Source organism: Orbicella faveolata, unplaced genomic scaffold (genome assembly GCF_042242905.1).
Source record: "Orbicella faveolata isolate gen_17 unplaced genomic scaffold, um_ofav_v1 contig_34, whole genome shotgun sequence".
NCBI lineage: Eukaryota > Metazoa > Cnidaria > Anthozoa > Scleractinia > Merulinidae > Orbicella > Orbicella faveolata.
This window is the reverse complement of record NW_028301563.1, coordinates 24,865,001-24,884,887: the sequence shown is the minus strand read 5'-3', so window position 1 is coordinate 24,884,887 and position 19,887 is coordinate 24,865,001. Positions and strand designations below refer to the sequence as shown.

General features: G+C 39.2%; 1 protein-coding gene, 1 long non-coding RNA gene and 2 pseudogenes across 3 annotated transcripts in view; 2 read left to right on the top strand and 2 right to left on the bottom strand.

The window, feature by feature from the left end:
• Positions 1 to 19,887, bottom strand: part of LOC149105409 (insulin-like growth factor-binding protein complex acid labile subunit) — a 43,109-nt gene that overhangs the window by 9,889 nt on the left and 13,333 nt on the right. The gene's annotated exons all lie outside the window — the stretch shown is intronic.
• The window catches only part of LOC149105403 (uncharacterized), a 110,051-nt gene continuing 93,513 nt past the window's right edge, over positions 3,350 to 19,887 (top strand). Inside the window, exon 1 of the long non-coding RNA XR_016201467.1 lies at positions 3,350 to 3,380. This is a non-coding gene — a long non-coding RNA (uncharacterized LOC149105403). The remainder of the gene's footprint in view (positions 3,381 to 19,887) is intronic.
• On the top strand, positions 18,078 to 18,984 carry LOC110059741 (uncharacterized; annotated as a pseudogene).
• The window catches only part of LOC149105411 (uncharacterized), a 2,257-nt pseudogene continuing 829 nt past the window's right edge, over positions 18,460 to 19,887 (bottom strand).

Below are 19,887 nucleotides of genomic sequence, written 5' to 3'. Positions count from 1 at the left end.
GTTTGCGCGGAAAATCGCATTGGTAATGTCGGGCAATGAAAAGTTTAGTCCAGTTTTGGCCCTCTCTCTGTTACCCAACACTATGCTCTCGGGTTGATGTCTAGGGAAAATTGCTGGCGCATGCTCTCACTTCACCAATTAGAGAAGAGCAGAGCGCAAAAAGTTGACTTCACCCAACGAAACAAAATTATTCACCCAATTTATAGCTTCAAACGTGCATAACCTGATATTTTTTTGTATCAAAACTTAATCAAGAATTAACGCTGTTTTAGCAGCCGAAATCGGTTTTTTGGAGCAAAACGGCAAAAGGACTCTGAACTAAGGTTACGGAACTTGAGATGTCACTAGTTGTATACACGCAGAAGGCACGATAGATTCTCTCTTGTTTTCACTTGATTTATTGAAGTTTTTTCTTTGTATTGTAAAGTTGTAGTAGCCTACTCAGTACGTAGCAATTTATGTCCAGCCTTGATAGAATATGTGGAAGGCACGGTGGCTTCATGGTTAGTGCGCTCGACTCCGGAGCGAGCGGTCAAGGTTCGAGCCCTGGCCGGGGACATTGTGTTGTGTTCTTGGGCAAGACACTTAACTCTCACAGTGCTTCTCTTCACCCAGGTGTATAAATGGGTACCGGAGAATTTAATGCAGGGGGTAACCCTGCGATGGACTAGCATCCCATCCAGGGGGGCGTAGAAATATACTCCTAATCGCTTCATGCTACTGAAACGGGGATAAGCTCCGGCCTGATGATCTACTTGGCTCGCATGTAGACTTGACAGAAAATAAACATTATAGAATTGGAGGGAACCAGAGAGTTTAGATTCACCAACTGATGAGTACGACAGATTAGAACACCTTGGGAACACGACGAGAGACGAGAGTGGCATTTGTATTATCACGACCAAAGCGTAAGAACAAGAGCACGACGCTGCCTTTTAGCTTGGAAATAAAGTCTGCATACTCGCGTCAATCTAGAGGTCTATAAAGAAGGTTTGAATTTCTCATGGAATACATTGACTACAGAACTCCACCCCTTGCTTGTTCTGTGGTCGTTCAATAATTTAGATGAACAATTCACGCACAGGCAGACTTGTTACCCTGCCAAATTATTTTTCCACTTACTTTATTAAACTTCGTGCAGAGCTGGTGAAATGGATTGGGTTAAGGCTTCGTAATTCATAGGTCGTGCATGGTCATAGTCCTAGGTCGTGCCATTCTTAGTAAGAGTGCGTATAATATCGTTTCTCCTCTTCCTCAACGCGTTTGTTTCCATCATTTCAATATTTATTTAGAGTGCCGTAATTATGGTGATACGTAGCGTTCGTATTCCCCTTGATTCTCTCGTCTGTTTACATGGCCGTCTTAAAATATCAACCAATAGAAAAGCAAATCACTTGGTGAGGACATCGCTTAAGCCTTTGCCTCTCAAATAACGTGCTTTTAGTACGACTTCAATGCACAAGCGACTGTGAAAGCCTTATGCTCTAGTTAGCAAATTTTCGAATTATCTAACAGGAAATGAAGAAGTCCCGGAGCGAAGGAGCGAAGAGGTTACATATGACGCAAACATTTCCTCATTCATATCACGCAGATTCTCGATGAAGGACAGGACGAAGAGGAAGACGCAAAGAGCACAAAGAAATGGAAAGCCTCTTAATGCTTTTAGACAATAAATATCTTTTATGGAATTCAATTTGCTGTTTTTCTAGTCTCTTTAAACGACCGCCGCTCACAAAATTCCGATAGGATAAAAATAAAGCCATACCATATTTTAGAGCACTTGGAGTTTACTTTCGCCGCGACGCTCTCCGGCGTTAGAAATGAGATTTGTTATGAATTAAGACTGGTTCTTATTCTTTTGCCCAGAGCAAAATTTCTATTCCGGTTTCTATTCCTATTGCACAGAAAAACGCGAATCAAATGTTGCACTTTTAGCCGCGCTGACATGTTTTCGCAGAGAAGTGGCCGCCATATTGAAATGGAGATGGTTGCTATGTTAAGTTGTCACGTGAACTTAAACTTGATGTTTGATTAGCTAATAGTGTGTTTTTGTCCCAGTTATCAAATTGGATAACCGTGCCGGACTGTATAATAAACAAAATAATACATGGTTGCTTTGTAGATATGGAATATCTCCTCTCGTTTTCAACTTAATATTGTACTCGTTCGCTGCGCTCACTCGTGAAATATCGAGTTGAACCACAGGCACCCCAAGCTCGCGTCTTGCGAAAAGCGAAAAATACATTAGTTCTATATCACGTACGTATTTATTCATCAAAGCGTCTCGCGCGCGTTGTGTGCCCAGGACGGTAAGATTCCTGGTGATTCTGAACTGACACACTTTTAGGTTAAGCGCAACTTCGTCCCCAGGGCCTTCTCCACTTTTTAAAATGACTGGCAGGAGAGTAGCCTAGGCAATGCTGAACTAACACCCTTGCTGATTGGCCCATTCATACGAACAGGCTGATTGGTTTAAATACATCCTAAAGAAATATGGCAGACGTGGCGAGTAAAGAAGGTCGTATTGCAGTTTAGTTCAAGCGGTGTTGAATCAGAATGCAGTTATCAATTCGAAAGGTAAATCTTTTCCGCTAGATTTTAATTTACAAGATTTAACCCATACCATAGAAGTAGAAATAAGCCCGGGAAAATATACATAACAAGCATTATTGAAGTACAGATGATCAGATCTGCCGAGTATGTTGTTTTTTTCTGTTCAATATTTATGCCCAATTAGCTTTTCTGCTTACGGAAGTAAAGCTAAATAGAGCTATCGAGGGCCGGGATGAGAGAGTTTGAAGCGTTTGTTTTGCTCGAATTTCAAATGAAAAAGGATTTTCTGCTCGTTACTGACCATTGCTTTTTTAACGGAAAATCGTTTCTATTTTCTTCTGTCCGGACATGTATTCCTTAAATATTGGCTTTCTGTTTGTATTAGTTTTAGGCTTATTTCAAACCTTATTTGAAATAAACTCTTTTTAATTCTAATAATAATATTGTTTTTCCGGCCGAGGCTGATTATTTTCACATTTTTTGTCGGTTTTAAGTTGAAAATATCCTTGTGAATATTTTTAGATTATAGCATTTGTACCGAAGGGTCCACTGTAATTGGCTACGCTGTGGTGGTCTTCTTTGATGTATATAAGTTAAGTATTTTAGTTAGGCGAAGTTAAATAAAAAACTGATATAAATGACACCTCTGTTGTCAAATGTATTTGGTGTCTGGATGGTGTTAAAAGTAATTTTAGAGCCAGCCTGCAAGCATTTAAGACTTATTGATACAATGCCCATAACTTCTTGAAGAAATGTTATTAGCATCGAATATACGGCTAGGGTTATTGTTGCTTGTTTTTTTTTTTTTTTTTTTTTTTTTTTTTTTTGTTTGTTTAATTGTAATTACGAATTTCAACACGCAAAATTATATTCTTTTCAAAATTTCATCCTCAGCCTCAGGTTTATTCTTAAAATATTTTTAATAATTTTCAAATTTTAGCCTTGATGTTGTTATAAAATATATTCTTATAAAAAAGGAGATAGGTGAAGAACTAATTTACAGAGGAGGGGATTTGAATTTATTGCCTTTTTCTGTCTGTTGTCCTTCGGATTCTCATCCCCATTGGAGAAGCGAGATCTGAGGATATTAGTACCTCTGGATGGATGTCAATTAAAGTGCTATGCCGAGTAAAATGCCTTTAATTGCCATCTTGGCACTGGAAAGGGCCAATAAAAAGTGTTATGAAAAAGGTTTATGAGTAATAACGAATTTACAAAAAAATCTTACTTATCGAGAAATGGAGCCTAAAAACAGATGTTAAATGAGAGCGTGTCTTTTAATTAAAAAGAAAGGTGACGTTTCGTCTTCAGCACCCTAAGTGAGACCAGAATCCTTGATTTGTACCCGAGACGATGAGCGTCCCCGACCTTTTCATATCGGAGTCCCCACGGGTTTCGAATTTCCTCCTTTTAAGGCCTTTTTACAGTCGCTTGTATTGTGTCACGTTCTATAAATTTCTGACGCAAGTACTCAATATCTTACCGCAGAAATGCTCTACATTGAATAGATTTTCGCACGAACGTTTTTATAAATAGAAGCTACCTGTAATTATATAAATAGTTCATTTCCCGAAGGTGCCCGCTCTTACAGGTTGAACCAAACTCGATTGCCGAAAAAGAAGACATTGAAAGTCACAAAGTCGACAAGGCTGTGAGTTCTGTAGTCTTTAATATCGCCTTGGAAAAGGAAAGAAAACAACAGAAAAAAAAACGTTACTAATACACGGGGTATTCGTAATTGGTCACCCATCCAAGTGCGAACCCCGACGAACAGGGCTTAACTTTGTTGAGCGGACGAGACGTGGTGCTGTCCTTGTGGTATATATAGTGACTCTACGCTGAGCGCCTTTTTTTCAATTTCTAAGATGAGAAAATTAACAAAGACAGAAAACGATCACTGATACTGGCTGGGAAAATAAAGAACAAAAAAAAATAAGAGGAGTGAAAATGAGAATTATTCCTTGCTTTTGTGATCGGACAAGAAGCGGTACTTTCTCTATAATTGTCTCGGTCTCTCGGACCAGGATAACTCGGTCTCTCGGACCGATAACTTCATGAATGTTTTGAAGAGTGTTACATCTCCTTTTGTATTCTCTTACCGTTGCGTTTTGCACTATTTCTTAACAATGCCAGTGGGATTCAACTTTAACGTAACCTACGAATTAAAACCGCAAGTAAGCTGGGACATCAAAATTGTGACTGTTTACAGAAGATACATTTTCCAAGTTGAGTGGCTCTAGCCACTTTGATTATACTTGAAACGAATTATCCGTGTGGATGAACAGGGGCAAAAATTTGTAGTTCGCCAGGTTAAATGTATCTAAGAAGTAAAGGAGAAATAAAATTGTAAAAACCCGTGCTATATATTTAACATTCCACATCCAGACAACTCTCATAGATATGAGTTCCTCTGTTTTACACAAATTCAGGAATAAATGGGTTTCGTAAGGGATCATAAATTTTCCAAGGCCGCCAGTTGAAATAACCACTTGAAAAGTTCTTTATTCGGGAACAAATTTGTGAGAACTGAGAAGCAAGAATCCTTTTGTATTATAAGGCAATCACTGGACTTAATTGGTTGTCACAAGAAAAGCAATCGTGAGAGTGGTACATATCACTAATCAGTAAAGGATAATTGATACGATTTCTCAACACAACGTACCAGAACACAATATTTTTTTCATAATGAAAAAAAAATAATTGTGTTAAACATAATTACTCATAATTGGAAAGTAAGAAAAGACATGCTCAGTCAAGGTCAGACACAGATTCCACTAAGGTCTGTTAGTTTATGAAAAGTGAAGCCCATTGTTAACTAAATGCTGATGGATATCTGGGACCTTTTTCTGAGTTAAAGGCAGTATCAATTCCATAATTCCTTTATTTTCATCCATAACAAGGGAGAGGCTGTTGTCCTCCTGATTGGAGAAATGCACACACAAAAACTTCTACATTGGGTTACAACTTTTGTGCTAACACCTCTACTCTGCAAATGTACGCCCAAATCCAATACAGTTCTTGACAGCTGGTCATTGACATTGCAATAAAGGTGCTTAGACAGAAATGAGAAGCAACATGATGTGTTGTGACGTGTCAATATAAAGTTGAAACAATTGAGTACTTTCAGCTGCTTATAAGGTACATACACTATTTTTGTTTTAATTTTGTGCCAATTATTAACTATAACTAACTTCTCAATTACATGTATTCATCCACTGATAGGCATATACTTCACTTGGACAGGAAAACCGTACGAGGAATAGTTCAGGCAAAAATATTTACTAGAACAAGTTTGATTCCAGATTAACTTTACTCCAAATGGCTCTTACTAATCAACAGGATTTAACACATTACGCAACAACTGAGAGTGGCCACTAAGGTATAGACACATATTAAACCATTGGTTTAAATTCAATTGTAGAAATTTAAATTCAGTGCAACTAGGTCTCATTGCTACGTAAAGAAAAAAAAAACTCAGACTTAGACTGTGTACTTTCCTTAAACTTCATGTACACTCATTTAGAGGCAAATTCGGCAAGATCGTTTCAAAATGTTTTGACAAGTGTCTTAAATATTGTACATGTATTTTCAAGAAATTGAATTTTTCATGAGCATCGCCACATTTTAGGTACCATACCACCTTAAGGTCAGTCTGAATTGAGAGTGAAATAAAGACTAAAAGCATGGAAAGACTGAAATCAATTATAATCTTCTTTATTTCAAATAGATACAGTCTTTCACGTAAACTGATCGCTCAACAGTACAAACAGGCAGCTTACATTTCTGGACATATTTTTACGAACGTAGCACTCTAGTTTCTTTAACAAAGCGATCTGCTTCCAAAACCTCAGCGAAAATAACGTGTTATCTTCCCAGGAAGCCATCACCACCTCGTACAAAACGTTTCCACGTCGTAAGGTAAAGTTCGAACTCAACTTTGGCTGTCGTTTTGTTTTGGTCTTCTCAAAATGTCACTTGATAAAAATCACCAAGATTTTTGGAGATTTTGTACCAGGTGAATTCTAGCAAAACAAAGATTCTTGCCACGGAAAGCAACACACTCAAACGTCGCATAAGTGAAGCAATTGAGATCCCGTTATGGAAGCCCTTTTTGAACATAGACAATAGCTTCGAATAAGCCAACATTTATGAGACCATCTTCGCCTCCTCGACAACCAAGAGACCATAATGAACATCACATAACTCTTCTTAACACTTTTTTGTGGCTGACGAAGTTCGATGGACCCGAACAAAATATCCCACTTTCGTAGTATATAGCCATTGAAATTATCCTTTTTATGTGGTTGATTACATTAACGTTGATGACGTCAGGATTGAGGTGTGCCTCATAAATAAAATGCGCGGGAAACTTCTTAATTTATGTGGGACGTGTCTAGGCAAGTAAGTAAGCTTCGATACCAACTAGATAAAGTCTGTTTGAAACTGGAAATTTATCTATATTTTAAACAAGGAAAGACAGCCAAAAAAATGCCTTAAACGCTATTATTTTAGTCCTGTGTTTTCTCCGGGAGCTCTAGTGGGTCTTGCGTTGATCGCGGTCTACTTGACAGATAAACAAACTATTGCTGGTTTTCAAAATAAAATTGCGCTCGAGCTCCATCTAGCCCAGTCATTTATTGCTATTCACTTGCTAGAAAATTCTCGAGCTTTGGTTTATTCGAACCATTATAAATTGCCAAAATGGCCTTTTTTAATGTGAAAGATACGCAAACTGCTTTGAACGCTTGTTGAACTTTTCGAGAATGTTAATCGAAATAAAACCATACAGCGTGACAAAAGATAAGCGCGTAATTTTTACAGCCTAAACTGTACAGCCTCGCAAGTGATCCCGGCCCGGAAATGATCCCCGAACTGCAAATGATCCCCAAATTGTACCACAAATGATCCCGGGAACGGAACTGATTCCACCGCAAAAAGTTAGAAATGGCGTGGACTCTATGAAAAGTCCATTATCTTAAGTGAAGAAAAGACAAGTACCTCAGGCATAAAAGCAGCAATAAAAAAAGTCTATCATACTGCGCAAAATACTAAATTGAAATATGTCGACTGCATGAAGTTTTCGTTAAGGAAACGCACTGCAAAAAGAATCATGCATCTTCGAAGATGCCTCTGAAATCTAATTAACCGCTTAGAACTTTTCCCTGAACACTTCTTACACTTGCGTCCCAGATAGCCACGGGGTCCCACGAAATTGCCTACGATTCCTTCGTGCTAGTTGCCGTAGTAAAAATGTAGTCAATCCACTTGGGACTTCTCAGTTTTCTCCAAATTTGAGGATATAGTAAAAATCCTGTGTTATCATACATCTCAGTCCCAAAGAAGCTGTAAAATTCAGCAGTAAAACCGTCATTGCCAGGAGATTTATTCTTTTGAAAGCATTTTAAGGCATTCAAGCACTCATTCTCCTTCAGCAAGCCCTCGCAGTTCTTTCGTTGTTCGTCGTTCAGCGTCTTGATCTTGTCATTAGCGAAGAACACATCGAATTTAGGACCGTTTACTTGAGGATTTTGTGACGAGTATAAAAATTGATAGTATCTTTTTTGTTCTTTTAAGATTTTCTTTGTGTCCATGATGCTGCTTCCGTTTTCTTTTATAAGGCTGATAATGCATTTGTTGTCTTAATTTCGTCTCTCAAGATTAAGGAAATATTTCGAACTTCGCTCGCCAAACTCGTGCCAACGGGCTTTGGAACGCACACATGCGCCCCTTGTTCGATCGTAGGAAATCTTTTGCAGTTCGTCCTTAACTTAAGTGTATTTCTCGACAGCTTTAGGTGATGGGAAGTTTTCAACCAGATTCTCCAGTTTTGAGGCTTCTTGTATTAGATCTTCTTCATAATCTTTTTTCATTTTAGCTTTTTGTTTTGAATAACTAATTGGAAACGCCCTTATTTCCATTTTAATCAACTCCCAAAGGAGTCCGTTATCTTCAAGATCCTGATACTCGTTGATAAAGTGCGGAATTTTAAACATTAATTTTTCTGTATGTACATCATCTTCTAAGAGGAAGGAATTGAATTTCCAGAATCCTGGTCCTCTTGGGTATTCCATGTTAATTTGCAATACCACTGTCACTAAAGAGTGATCGCAATGTCCAGCGTGTTTAATTTCACATTTTTGCACGGGGCATTTTTGTAAAAGATGACGTGCTATTAGCCAATAATCTAATCTGCATTTTATTTTCAAGTCAGATGTTCGCCAAGTAAATTACTTTTTCTCCTGGATGTAGTGTTCTCCACACGTCGTTTAAATCTAAAATACACATCAATTGCTCGATCTCACTGGCAACATTTTTTCTTGACGAAATATCCCGTCCTCCTTCTTTATCGGTTTTGGAAAGAGGGCAATTAAAATCACCACCTACTATAATGCGGTCGCTGGGAAACTGTTGCAGTAAAGATTTGAGTTGTTTAAAAAATATAACTTGCGCGTTACCATTATTGGGTGCGTAAATATTAGCACATACAAATTTCTGATCATCAATACAAAACTGCAGGATAAGAATCCTGCCGTTTTCGCAACAAATTTAATTTCCTACTAGCACTTTAAGTCGAGGGTTAAACAGAATTGCGACTCCTTTGCTCTGTTTACTTCCATGACTAAAGTACACTTTACTGCCCCACTCATTACTCCAAATTTTTTCTTGGTCAGTAGAGCTATATGTCTCTTGCAAGAAAATTATTGAGTACTTCTTGATGTGTAGTTGCCTAAAGATAGATAGCTCTTCGTTTTTTTGAACTGTTTAAACTCTAACATTCAACGTAGTAAAACTTAACTTATTCATAATAACACCAGTCTCCAAGAAATCGTTCCGTTTTTGCGTATTTTAGATAGCAAATTCCAAAAAAATCTGAGTCTAAAAGTATGCGACACAAAAAAAAGGTAGAATTTAGAGTTATTCCAATCAGATAAGTCTCAAAGGAGCGCTATTGTTTTCGCTATTGTTTAGTTAAACAAAGAACTGTATGCATAATAAATGTATGGGGTTACACGGAAATCTTGCCGAAGGCGCTTTGCTTGGCGTGCGGTGCGCTCGCTCCAGCTCGACATGGCCACATATCGTTTCGAGGCCCATATGCTGGGTGATGAAATCTTGTGTAAATGGGTGTAAATGGGATGCAATCTCCTCCTTCAGCTTTCTCTGGTATATTGTAGAGGACTAAGTTGTTCCTCCTTGACCTGTTTTGCAATTCCTCGATTTCATCTTTCAGCGCTTCGACCGTAACGTTATCTGCTCTTGAGTCTTAATCCGTCTTAACCTTTTGCAGGTCTTCTGTCATAGAGTTTAGTCCTCTTTCCATATCACTCACGGTATTGTCAATCGTCAGCAATCTTCCATTTATCTGTTCGAGCACGTCCAGCTTCTTTAACTTTTCGTGTATGCTTTCCAAGATGGCGTCGGCCACGTGTTCATGTTGTGGTGTTCTTTCATCTTCACTACTTAAGCTTCTCTCTTGTCTTGCTCGCTTTTCGGTAGGCATGACGAAAAGGAAAAGCAAAGGTCCTCTAACTAGTTTGAGGCTTATTTAGCTAATTTTATGGAACTGATATGATGCAACGGCAAAGCAGCGTCGGAGCGACAAAAAAGCACGACTACTCCATTTGGCGTCCAGTCCCAGTCTCTCCCAAGCTTTGTTCACTTTCTTGAATTTCTTAAAGACCAGTTAATTGTGCAAAGATCGATTTTATATTCTAAAGGCCAAAAGGCAAAATTTCTTTCGCTATGGAAGCCTCTCCTCTCCTTACCGTAAATGGTAATAATTTAATATACGGTAAGCCTCAAAGCAAGACTGGATATATTAGGAATTAAGTGTTAGTTGTAATCTTACTTATTGTGATGCAATTTTTTTTTAACCTTACGTTTTGTAGTGAAAGTGATGTAAGTGAAGTTGTGATAATAATAAAATGTTAGGAGAAAAAAAAATACATCTCAGTCTCGGACCCAGTAAAGTCATTCAGGGAACGATCTACTAGCTAAACTACAAACTTCAAAAACAGGATTTCGTGACGTTGGATATCATTTTTAAAGTTGTAAAATTTGCATTCAAATCGTTCATACTGCACGTCTTCTTTCTTTTCATATAGTAACTGTTCTATCAAAATATTGTATCATTACTGTGAAACTCAGAAACCCGTGAATACCAGAAATATTGAACGATGATTATTGTGTAGCAAGAAAAAAGCCAATTAAGCGTGAGAAAACTAAACCGCAAACACCAGAAGTAATAGGCCACGTTCAATATATTAATATTCTGAAATGGCTCCCAGGCTTTCAGAACAAACTTCTCTATTTGGTGGTGTTTTTTTTGTATCCAAGTCTCTTTTGGGAATTAAAAGAAAAAAGAACCCTAAAAGATATGCAATTTTGACCCGAAAGCCTGGAATCGATGTTAGAATATTTATTGATCAAACTTGGTCTATTGGTTGTGGTTTTGAGGTTTCCTCGCGTATCTTGAACTTTATTGTGATTGGTTCAGTACCAAATTAACCTTTTGGAATCAAATCCAAATGTTCACGGTTTTCTGAGTTTCACAGTAATAAAAAAAAGCGATTGCGTAAATTTTAAATCAACTGTTCAAATTCCTGAGTCCTCAAATTCCGGTTCGGGATCATTCATGTTACAATCTGGGTATCATTTCCGGTCCTGGAATCATTTGCGGTACATTTGGGGATCATTTGCGGAACAGGAATCATTTGCTGGCCGGGATCATTTGCGGGGCTGTACAGAACTTTCACTTTGTATTTTTCTACAAAACCATTTGCCCTGTTTCGTCAATGGGAGTCTTCAAACTCTGGTCTACAATACCGAGCGGCAACCGTTAACAGCTCGAGCAAGTTCGGTTTTTCGCTCTTAGCCCCGGTTCAAACGTCGAACTTTACATGTGCCTAACCTAATACCAATTTGGGTCGACCCAAAAGAAAAAGACAAATTGTGGAAATGAAGAGCTTGCTTTTCTTCCAAGTGCGATAAAGGAGGCTAGAACAAGTCGAAGAAGGCGACTCCAGCTGCAATAAGCATTAAACAATCCAAGACGATTTTTGAATTTGGTTCCCCTGATGTTATCGCTTGAATGGAACAATTCCTCGTCCAGTTCGTTCCTGTCGTCGGTTTCTTCAAGATTCATTTATTTTGTCATTTTCCCTCAAAAACATGACTCGCAGTCAGTACGCCACCGAACTGCCTGCTTTCCAACCCACTACAGTTTCGTCGTTTTCAAATACGGAACACCGCATGCAGAAGTATATTTCGTGCTCTCGAAGTAAGAGGAACATATATCGTCCCGCTCTTCACGCTATTTTGTTCCAAAAGATCAAAACAGGTTGTCTGCGCATGACAAACATGGGAAATGTGCAGAACTGTGGGTAAAAATTAATTTATTTAATGTATTTTTAATGCATGCGTTAGGTTCGGTACATGAAAAGTTGGACGTCTGAATCGGAGTCGCACCGAAGTCGAACTGACCGACTGGCCATGTCGAACTTAATTTTCGGGTCGACCCAAATAACATGTGTCGAGCTCAATAGATTCAGACGTCGACCTCGTCATGTACTTAATTGGGGCTATTAGGTTCGGCACATGTAAATTTCGACGTTTGAAACGGGGCCTTAGACTCATACTCCACGAAACAAAAGTACCTCGAGCTAACTATATTTTATCATTCATTTAATACAGCCACCGCTATTTTGCCTTTGTCTTTGCGCAGACTGGTGAGCACTACTTTTTACCATGTTTAAATCATCTTCAATATATACGCTTTATACCAAAAAGTTGAGTACGTGAATAACAGTCATAATCAAATTTTAAAAGTATTTAACAAATATAATTTTTTTTTTTTTTTCACGTTAAGTTAGAGCTTGCGAGTACAGGGTAATTTCGCTATTAAATATAATTTTGTAACTATCCCATAGGTAAGACATTTGCACTTTTCTCACAGCCCCACCATAGGGATTTCGTATTCTCCAGCTGCTCCACAGTGAGGCATTTGCCACCTTCTAAAAGCAAACTGTCAAATGCCCGGGGGGTGGTTTGAGCGGGTTTGGAATTGACAGAGCCAAAACTACGTTCTGCGGTTTGATTTACCCAGTATCTACAACGTTACCCATAAGCCACCCCTCCGTGGCTATCCCAAGCTAAAAATGCAGCTGATATTTCACGAACGTGGGTTTGGGTAACGGGTTTTAGATCGAGTGGTTTGTGTATTAGCGATTCTTTAATTTTGTTTAACAATAATGCTTGCTTTAGGAGCGGCTTCAGCACATCAGGGTTCCAATCCTCCTTATAGGAGAGCGGAAGAGATCACAGAAATTATTTGTCAGCAATCTTGTCTTCGCGCACTTAAGAAGAATCCTCGCTGCATTTTAGTAGCCATTGGAAGGAAGTCATTGCTGCTCGCTAGCTCGTGGAGTCATTGTTGCTCGCTATAGCCTAGGGAGTCACTGCTTTTCGCTAACACAGGGATTCAATGCTGCTCGCTGGCCCAGGGAGTACATTGTTGCCCACTAGCTTAGGAAGTACATTGTTGCCCGCTAGTCTTGGGAGTCAATGCTGCCCGCTACCTCAGGGAGTCACAGCTGCCCGCCAACCCGGGAGTCACTGCTGCTCTCTAGCCCAGGGAGTCACAGTTGCCCGCTAACCCGGGAGTCACTGCTGCTCTCTAGCCCAGGGAGTCAATGCTGCCCGCTAGTCCAGGGAGTTACAGTTGTCCGCTAACCCGGGAGTCACTGCTGCTCTCTAGCCCAGGGAGTCAATGCTGCCCGCTAGTCCAGGGAGTCACAGTTGTCCGCTAACCCGGGAGTCACTGCTGCTCTCTAGCCCAGGGAGTCAATGCTGCCCGCTAGCCCAGGGAGTCACAGTTGCCCATTAACCCGGGAGTCACTGCTGCTCTCTAGCCCAGGGAGTCAATGCTGCCCGCTAGCCCAGGGAGTCACAGTTGTCCGCTAACCCGGGAGTCACTACTGCTCGCTAGCTAAGGGGGTCACTGCTGCCCGTGCAGTGCCCGTGCCCCTGGTTACCGGTCAGATGCCTTACCACTCAATTATTCCATATTCGGGGGGAAATTTACTGTGAATCGCTGATCGACTTGAGCGGAGTGACGCGATCCTAACTGCAGAAAATGTGTGATTCTCACAGGAGCCTGCTACTTAAAAGGTCCTTCCAATTCCGCTGAATGGCGGGGTTGGTTCAGTGGCCTAGTGGTAAGGCATCTGACCGGTAACCAGGAGACCCGGGTTCGATTCCTGGCTGAACACATTTTCACCCATTTCTTTGTTGTTTCGATTTCTGTTCCCATTATACACTACTATATATATATATATATAGGCAATTGTGGAAAACGAGGACGGACAACTTCGAGCTAAAAAATATATATATACAGTAAAAAATCTAAGAAACCTAAAAAAAAGTTTAAAAATTTAATAAAAATAAACGTTTCGGTCAAAGACCTTCATCAGTTGCAGTGCAAGTGAATAATAAATTACAATAACCTTAAATAAGTTTACAGTATAAAAAATGACATCATATTACAAAGATGATTACATAACAGGGCGAAAACGAAAAAATTAACCAATGATAAACAATCGGTGATTACTAAGCGAGATACTATGACAATGCGGTACAAAACTCAAAAGACACAAACCAAATAAGAATAAATAATCGAATATAATACAAATAAGATTAATATCAAAAAAGTAACGCGATTCGTCGAGTCAGCCGAAAGTGTGAAGGGACCCGCGTGTAAAATATTCAATATTCACATTGAATATTTTACACGCGGGTCCCTTCACACTTTCGGCTGACTCGACGAATCGCGTTACTTTTTTGATATTAATCTTATTTGTATTATATTCGATTATTTATTCTTATTTGGTTTGTGTCTTTTGAGTTTTGTACCGCATTGTCATAGTATCTCGCTTAGTAATCACCGATTGTTTATCATTGGTTAATTTTTTCGTTTTCATGTGTTACCACGCCCTGTTATGTAATCATCTTTGTAATATGATGTCATTTTTTATACTGTAAACTTATTTAAGGTTATTGTAATTTATTATTCACTTGCACTGCAACTGATGAAGGTCTTTGACCGAAACGTTTATTTTTATTAAATTTTTAAACTTTTTTTTAGATTTCTTAGATTTTTTACTGTATATATATATTTTTTCGCTCGAAGTTGTCCGTCCTCGTTTTCCACAATTGCCTACAAATTTCATTACTCGAGGTTTGGACTACGAATCCTTTTGGATCCTTCTGGCGCGTGGCATCCCTGTTGGCTCGAAGCATCTTAACTTTATATATATATATATATATATATATATATATATATATATATATATATACTGTATATGAGAGAACCCCTAACCCTGTACACCCCAAGTAATCATATTTTAAAGTGAATAAATGTTTGAAAGAAAATTCGCCCTGAGTGGGATTTGAACCCACGTCCCCCCGCTTACTAGTCGGGTGTGATATCCACTACACCATCAGGACAACCATGCTGGCAACACGGCAATCGAAGATGTGATTTACGTGGCATGGAACGTGGTCTCCCGGGAAATTTTCTTTCAAGGTGACAAGGTAGGGGAAGCCTATAACTCCGTTTTGAGATCCAACCAAGGATCAAGTTCATGATACACGACCGAAGTCAAGCGGATGACAATGGAGGATCCACAAGGATGAAGGAGTTATAGGCTTCCCCTACCTTGTCACCTTGAAAGAAAATTTCCCGGGAGACCACGTTCCATGCCACGTAAATCACATCTTCGATTGTCGTGTTGCCAGCATGGTTGTCCTGATGGTGTAGTGGATATCACACCCGACTAGTAAGCGGGGGGACGTGGGTTCAAATCCCACTCAGGGCGAATTTTCTTTCAAACATTTATTCACTTTTATATATATATATATATATATATATATATATATATATATATATATATAAATGTATATATATATATATATATATATATATATATATATATATATATATGCATGTATATATGTATGTATATGTATATATCACGGTCAAAGTTGACTATATTTAGGCTTTTTAAGGTCCCTGTGTATCTCCAAAATAATTCATTCTATAGTGATGAAACTCATATGGCGTGTAAAGCAGAAAAACTTCTTTACTTTATTAATAATCACTTGTCCATCGAGATGTGAAATCACTCCTCAGTGACGTCATATATATATGTCAGCAATGCCAGAGCCATAAAAGAGAGGAGGTAGGAGGCCTCGTACTTTTTGCCATTTTTCTTTATCGTAGACGAAACAATACACAAATAATGTTGCCGAATACTCTCGTACTGAAATATTTTGGGCTCATTATTATTTGCTAAACTAGTTTACCTGAATGATACAAAATGCTGCCAATAGGCCACGTTCGATATATCAATATTCAACACGGTTCCGAGGCTTTCGGGTCAAATTGCAATTTTTTAAAGTTTATTTTGTCCCTCAATTCTCAAAAGAGACTTGGATACAAAGAAAACACCACCAAATATAGAAGTCTGTCCTAAAGGCCTCGAAGCCACGCTGGAATATTGATATATCGAACGTGACCTATTGAAAGGGAAGGAGGATATAAGGAGTGTCAATGTGGAGCAGGGTTATTCCCATACATAAGCGTACGGGCCGCCCCCCCCCCCCACCCCCCCAAAAAAAAAATTGGGCAAGAAGACAAATTTGGGCAAACGGAACGCATTGTAAAAGCCCTACCCACACTGTCTTCACAAGAAGATCCAAATACCTGCTCTGAGAGCAGAGCCTTATTGACCTCAATTTGTGACTTGGACTTTATTTTCGGAGTGTGTGAGCTGAAAGTAATCCTGAGCCATACTAATAGTCTGTGCCGATATCTTCAGGGGAGGACGGTCGACGTCATCTCCGCTCGTAGAAATGACGACATGACCATCCAGACCCTGCGCCAGTGTCGGAGTGAAGAAAGTTTCAACAGCGTATGGAAGATAGTATCAGCAATGGGTCTGAAAATGAAGAGGTGGCTGGCCAATTCTCAGTTTGAATTACTAGAAGCCAGGGCACCCAGGCAAACGCCATCGTACCGCCCTCAAGCCCTTGTAGGTGAACATGCGCAAAGACAAAAGCAGCTGACACCGGAATCGCACCACCGTATCAACACTTACTATGCATCCATCGACAAGGCGCTGTCCGTCCATCGACAAGGTGCTGTCCGAGCTTGAGCTCAGGTTTAGCGGAAATGACCAGGAAATACTCTGTGTTTTAGGAAATATCTGTCACAGTGAAACACCTGATAAAGAAAGTTTCTCCTGCGTTGCTAAATTCTACAAAATCGACGGCGAGATTCTGGAAGCCGAGCAGAACATGTACGCGAGTTTTCGCCGTGCGCGCGGATTAGGTTGCATGACTGTTTCAGAAATGCGGGAGACAATGCACGAGGATGATCTATTTGATATGTTTCCCGAATTTTCTAATGTGGTACATATCCTCGCAGTGATACCTGCTACATCGTGTTCTGCAGAACGATCATTCAGTGCGTTGCGCAGATTAAAAACTTACCTTCGCAGCACCATGGGGCAAAAACGTGTCAGTAACATGGCACTTATTAACATTCAAAGGGCATATGCCAACTCTGTAGTCAACAATGACATGGATCGTATCATTGATATCTTCGGCCGTCGAAACGGCAGAGACAGCTATTTCTTTTAACGTGTTTTATGAGCTAATATGACAGAATCAAATCTAAGAATATTTTAACTTCATGTGCAGGTCTATGTTAGTGCAACGCTAGCGACCCTCGTTTCTTTTCGACTCAGTTTCGTAAATGTTTGGACAACTTGAGCGAATTTTTTTGGGTAACTGGCTCACCAGCCCCCCCTCCCTCCCCCCCTGGCAAAAAGTTGCCCCTACGCCTATGTTCCCATACAGAACTAAGGATCGTTGGTAACAGTTACAAACTGGTTTATTTAATTTCCCAGATTGCAGCACCTAACAGCTTCATTACAGTTTCATCGCTCACTCACGGACGACACTCGTGCTCTTATACAAGTACACGTAGAGTTTCCAGAAACTTATTGCAAGGTTTCTAAATTCGAATATTACGTGACAAATAGAACATTCTAGACGGTTTTAGGTCACGGCTGAATGATTTCCGGTTCGAGATCGTTAATGGATGTTTCGAAAACGCGGAGTGCGGGGTGCGGAGTGTAAAAAAGTAACAAAGAAAAAGAAAAAACAAAAAGAAAAGAAACGAAAAATTAGAAATAAAATAAAATTCAAAAGTGAATTGAAAGAATAACGAAACACATAAGTAGAACTAAAAATAGAAATTTAAGAAATAATGATAATAATAATACTAATAATAATAATACGAATAATGCTAATACTACTACTACTACTACTAATAATAATAATAATAATAGTAATAATAATAAAACTAACACCGCCTGAAGTGGACCGTTCATTTTGTGGTCATTTCATTCAGTCAAAAAAAAACTCAATGTTACATTGAGATACCTTTATGAACATTCTCAATGAGTGTTTTGAGAGATCTGGCGCGCACCAGAGACAAAGAAAAGAAATAATTCAGCCATTTAAATGGGTTTTCCAGCCACGAAAAGTTCCGAAGGGTACTTGACTTTTTCCTCCCAGGAGGGCACCGAAAACGAAAACATCACTTAATGGAACACGAAGGCAAGCAAAGAGCACGAAATTGATACTTCGTTGTTATTCTGATCAAGAAACACAAAGTGATAATGATGATGATGATGGGAGCTCGGCACTAGAAACTGATGCTGGCTGGTTCAAGAGATCATGTTTTATCTGTGGCTAGTTCTGATGAAACTCCGTTTAGGCCTGACCAATCTTGACTTAGCAATGAGACTTAATGTTGCAGAAGCGACAATATCAAATACATTTATTTCATGGTTAAATCTGTTGTTTATTCAACTTGGCACCCTAAAAATGTGGCCTCATAGGAACGTCATCCTTGAACGCATGCCCAAAACGTTCAAGGAAGATTATCCAAATAACATTATTATTAGTGACTGCACTGCGTTGAAAATTTAGTGTCCGTCCTCCCTTGTTATTCAGTCTCAGAGTTATTCAAACTATAAATCTACGAATACATTGAATTCCTTGGTTGGAGTTGATTCTATGGGAGGCTTCATGTTCATTTCACAGTTGTATACGGGGTCCATATACGACAAACAGATAGTTTATAGGAGTGGTTTTCTCGATTTACTCTCAGGGAAGAAGGGAGTATCAGAGATCTTTGAAGGTGACAGCATAATGGCTGATAAGGGATTTGGTATAGGAGGAGATTTACAGAAAATCGGACTACAACTTAACACCCCTACATTTTTAAAAGAAAAATCACAATTCGATGAAAGTCATAAGAATACAGAACACAGACAACAGCTACACAGAATTCATGTGTAAAGGGCCATTTGAAAAGTTAGGCGTTTTCTTTTTTTCAACAGTAGACTCCCGATCAGCTCATTGGGAACAATAAATCAACGTTGGACAGTTTGCTGTCTACTCTCAAACTTTATGGATCCTATTTTAGCTGAGTATGACAAATACTAACTTTTGCAACAGTAAAACAAATCAAGACCTACTTTCAAAACAAAACATGACAGAAACCTGAGATAGAGATTGAAAAAACTGCTTATTATATTATTTAATAAGAACCTGTAATCTAACTTATGTTTGTCCTTATGTTCATATCCAAGGAACGTTAACTAAAGCACTCCTTTGTAACAATAACTAAAACACTTGTTTTCCTTGCTTATCCATTCAAAGGAGCCTCCACTGAGCCATTAATTTTGATGCAGTATTAACAGTTACACTGTAGGTGTGGCAGAGTGATACTTCACATGAATTAACAGATGGAATGCAATGCTTAAAATAGAATGTGGTCAACTTTTGTAAAAGTGTATTGTTTCAGTAGGTAGGATCAAATCTAGTACGCTCTACAGAAAGACCGCGTGATCCTGATAGATATATTAAAAAATCACACCAAGGTAAGTCACTAAGGGCAAGTTGACCCTGGATTTGTGCATAATAACCCTCTTTGTCATCAGTTCTTAACTTTGGGACTCCATCAACCATACTGCAGAGGAAATTTACGTCCTTACATGCTGCGTCCATGGAGTGATTACTCCAAGTGTATGGACTCTGGATTTCCAATAATCTAAAGGGACGGACAGACCTTGAGTCAAACACCCTAACATCGGTAGTGGCACCCAGGCAGGGGTGGTGGGGGATTACCACAAGACCATTGTCATATACTGTAAAGTTCTTATTCAAGTGCTTGCGAATTTTCCTTGCATAGTGAGATCT